We start from the raw sequence: 4,666 nt of genomic DNA, 5'->3' as shown, positions 1-4,666 counted from the left end.
TAGAATGAGGGAGGTGAAATGGGGGGAGGGGGTACAAATTTGAACCTTTGAAAAGGTACAAATTTCTAGTTATAAATAATCATGTGGATGTAATGTACAACACGGTTATTCTATTTAATAATACTAGACTGCATATTTGAAAGCTGCTGGACATCAGTACAGACCAAGGCAGGACCTGTTGCCTCACATGGCCCTGACAGAACTCACTCTTAATTCACAGTACCACTCATATTAAAAGGAGCCTAACTTCTGAGGCCAGATGTACAAACATGAGTAAAGTCCCAGTCTTTTCAAAACACACTGAAAAATATACTCTAACATTGGAAACATGGAATTGTTTCCTCAATTGAGGAAACGTTACATTACAATGCATTGTAATGAAAGTTTACCACGCAGCTTTGTATTATGCCTATAGGTTACGGAACTTCATCTTCCTAAAACACGGTTTAAAACTTTTGTTTGTTTTTCTCTAACTGCTTGAAGCAGGGTTAATTAATAAATTAACCCCCCTCCTTTTTTTTAGCCTCCAGCATGTTTTATTTTTCCTAGAACCTATGTACAGTTAATTCTAGCAAGGCAGTACTCAATACTGTTCAAGCCTCACATTTTGGATTAACTACTTAATATTATAAATGTGAATGCACATCCTCATAACTGGGAAACTAAATGACATAGATTTACTCATTATTTATGTAACCATACAAAATTTTATATGCAACAGGCACTTTTATACTATAGAATCTGACCTTATGAACTAGCTTACGTATAAAACATGGTTACTCTTTGCTCATCTGTCATAACTTAGAAAGTGTTGCACCAATGCTTAAGATGGTATTGAAACAGATGAGTTCTCAACACAAGGTTAACAAACTTGAAGCTCCACCCTAGAAATACAAACCCATAAATTGAAAATTGTTTTACCAGAAATAGATTATGAGCAACCCTTACCAAAGTAGTACCATAGGGAGTTACTGTGTTGACTCAAAGAAGACACAGATTTCTCACTAAACTTTTTTTAATGGGTCTCAAATTCTGTGACAGATTTTTTGGTTAAGTTGTTTTCATTAAAAAGTACTGATTTTAAAAACCGATAACTTAAACTGCCACACACAAAACATATGGTCCACAAAAACATTCTCCTTTCCTTCTGAAGGTTTTACGATGCATTGTTATCGTTAACCAGTCTTTTACTATTAAACTTCAATGGCCAAATGAGACAAACAGTTCTGAGACTGTTCTTCCACCACCGCTTAAGACTGGGGTGGCATGTATTGGGGATATTATTCATTCAGCCTTCTGAGCTTTCAGGGCAGACGTGGTGACCTTGCCATCTCCAGCTGCCTTCTTGTCCACTGCTTTGATGACACCCACAGCAACTGTCTGTCTCATGTCACGCACAGCAAAACGGCCCAGGGGAGGAGAGTCAGAGAAGCTCTTGACACATCTGGGCTTGCCAGGAACCGTATCAACGATAGCAGCATCACCAGATTTCAAGAGTTTAGGGCCATCTTCCAGCTTTTTGCCGTAACGATGATCAATTTTCTTCTTCAGCTCAGCAGACTTGCAAGCAATGTGAGCAGCGTGACAGTCCAGCACAGGTGCATATCCAGCACAGATTTGGCCTGGATGGGTCAAAATAATCACCTGAGCTATGAAGCCAGCTGCTTCCATTGGTGGATCATTTTTGCTGTCACCAGCCACATTGCCATGATGAATGTCTTTGACAGACACGTTCTTGACATTGAAGCCCACATTGTCCCCAGAAAGGGCTTCACTCAGTGCTTCAAGGTGCATTTCTACAGACTTCAGCTGTTACATTGACTGGAGCAAAGGTGACCACCATGCCAGGTTTGAGAACACCAGTCTCCACACAACCCACAGGGACAGTACCAATGTCACCAATTTTATAGACATCCTGGAGGGTCAAACGCAAGATTTGTCAGTTGGACGTGTTGGTGGCAGAATGCAATCCAGAGCTTCAAGCAGGGTGACTCCACTGGCATTGCCGTCCTTATGGGTGACTTTCCATCCCTTGAATCATGGCATGTTAGCACTTGGCTCCAGCATGCTGTCGCCATTCCAGCCAGAAATTGACACAAATGCTACTGTGTCAGGGTTGTAGCCAATTTTCTTAACATAGGTGCTGACTCCTTAACAATTCCCTCATATCTCTTCTGGCTGTAGGATGGCTCAGTGGAATCCTTTTTTTTAATTTTATTTTTTAACTTTACAACATTGTATTGGTTTTGCCATATATCAACATGAATCCGCCACAGGTATACATTTTGTTAACTCCAACAATTAATTGTTTCACACCCAGAGTGTAAGCCAGAAGGGCATGTTCATGGGTCTGCCCATTCTCGGAGATACAGGCTTCAAACTCACCAACACCAGCAGCAACAATCAGGGCAGCACAGTCAGCCTGGGATGTGCCTGTAATCATGATTTTGATGAAGTCTCTATGTCCTGAGGCATCAGTGATGGTAACGTAATACATGCCGGTCTCAGATTTCCACAGGGAGATATCAGTGGTGACACCATGCTCATGTTCAGCTTCAGTTTGTCCAAGACTCAGGCATATTTGAAGGAGCCCTTTCCCATCTCAGCAGCCTCCTTCTTGGACTTTTCAATTGTTCTGTTGTCGATCCCACCACATTTGTAGATCAGATGGCCAGTCGTGGTAGACTTCCCTGAATCTACATGCCCGATGACAACGATGTTGATGTGGGTCTTTTCCTTTCCCATTTTTGCTTAGGTTTAATGGTGGTTTTCACACCTGTGTCCTGGCGGCAAACCCGTTGTGAAAAAGCAATAAATTACCCTTTTTAAACCAGAAGGAATGAAGAGGCTGAACCAAAGCGGAAATAACGCCCAGTTGTGGATGTGTCCGGTAGTGAAAGTAAAGTCCGAGGCTATTAAGAACAATATTGCGTAGGAACCTGGAATGTTAGCTCCATGAATCAAGGTAAATTGGAAATTTTCAAACAGGAGATGGCAACAGTGAACATCGATATTTTAGGAATCAGTGAACAAAAATGGATGGGAATGAGTAATTTAATTCCAATGACCATTATATCTAATACTGTGGGCAAGAATCCCTTGGAAGAAATGGAGCAGCCCTCATAGTCAACAAAAGAGTCCAGAATGCAGTACTTGGGTGCAATCTCAAAAATGACAGAATGATCTCTGTTCATTTCCAAGACAACCATTCAGTATCATAGGAATTCAAACTATGCACAAACCACTAATGCCAAAGAAGATGAAGTTGAACATATCTACGGAGACCTACTAGACCTGCTAGATGTAACACCAAAAAAAAGATGTCCTTTTCATCATAGGGGACTGAAATCCAAAAGTAGGAAGTCAAGAGATACCTGCAGTAACAGGCAACTTTGACCCTGGAGTACAAAATGAATCAGGGCAAAGGCTAGCAAGGTTTTGCCAAGAGAATGCACTGGTCAGAGCAAACACCCTCTTCCAAGAACACAAGAGATGACTCTACACATGGACATCAACAGATGGTCAATTCCAAAATCAGACTGATCATAGTATTTGCAGCCAAAGGTGGAAAAGCTCTCTACAGTTAGCAAAAATAAGACCAGGAGCTGACTGTGGCTCAGATCATGAACTCCTTATTGCAAAATTCAGATGTAAGTTGAATAAAGTAGGGGAAACCACTATTTTCATGATAATACAGTGGAAGTGACAGATTCAAGGGATGAGATCAGATAGAGTGCCTGAAGAAGTATACATGGAGGTTCATAGCAGCGTACATGAGGTAGTGATCAAAACCATCCCCAAGGAAAAGAAATGCAAGGCAAATGGTTGTCTGAGGAGGCCTTACAAATAGCTGAGAAAAGAAGAAAACCGAAAGAAAAATGAGAAAAGGCAAGATACCCATCTGAATGCAGAATTCCAAAGAATAGCAAGAAGAGATAAGAAAGCCTTCTTAAGTGAACAATGCAAAGAAATAAGAGGAAAATAACAGAATGGGAGAGACTGGAGATCTCTTAAAGAAAATTAGAGATACCAAGGGAAAATTTCATGCAAAGATGGGCATAATAAAGGACATAAATGGTATGGACCTAACAGAAGCAGAAGATATTAAGAGAAGGTGGCAAAAATACACAGAGGAACTATACAAAAATGTCTTCATGACTGAGATAACCACAATGGTGTGATCACTCACCTAGAGCAAGACATTCTGGAGTATGAAGTCAAGTCACCTTAGGAAGCATTGGAAGTGATAGAATTGCAGCTGAGCTGTTTCAAATCCTAAAAGATGAGGCTGTGAAACAGCTGCACTCAATATGCCCGCAAATTTGGAAAACTCAGCATTGGCCACAGAACTGGAAAAGGTCAGTTTTCATTCCAATCCCAAAGAAGGGCAATGCCAAAGAATGTTCAAACTATTGCATAGTTGTACTCACTTCCCATGCTAGCAAGGTAATGCTGAAAATTCTTCAAGCTATGCTTCAGTAGTCCACGAACCGAGAACTTCCAGATGTACAAGATGGATTTAGAAAAGGCAAAGGAACCAGAGATCAAATTGCCTGCATCTGTTGGATCACAGAAAAAGCAAGGGCATTCCAGAAAAAAATCTGCTTCTCCTTCATTGACTACAAAAAAGCCTTTGACTGTGTTGATCACAACAAACTGTGGAAAA

The 4,666-nt window shown here is 40.8% G+C and overlaps 1 pseudogene; it reads right to left on the bottom strand.

Moving 5' to 3' along the window:
• Positions 1-1,284: 1,284 nt before the first annotated feature.
• LOC104985264 lies at positions 1,285-2,745 on the bottom strand (annotated as a pseudogene).
• Positions 2,746-4,666: the final 1,921 nt, after the last annotated feature.

Source organism: Bison bison, unplaced genomic scaffold, assembly GCF_000754665.1.
Source record: "Bison bison bison isolate TAMUID 2011002044 unplaced genomic scaffold, Bison_UMD1.0 scf7180017864041, whole genome shotgun sequence".
In the NCBI taxonomy this organism is placed as follows: domain Eukaryota; kingdom Metazoa; phylum Chordata; class Mammalia; order Artiodactyla; family Bovidae; genus Bison; species Bison bison.
The sequence above is the reverse complement of the archived record's forward strand: the minus strand, read 5'-3'. Positions and strand labels throughout refer to the sequence as shown.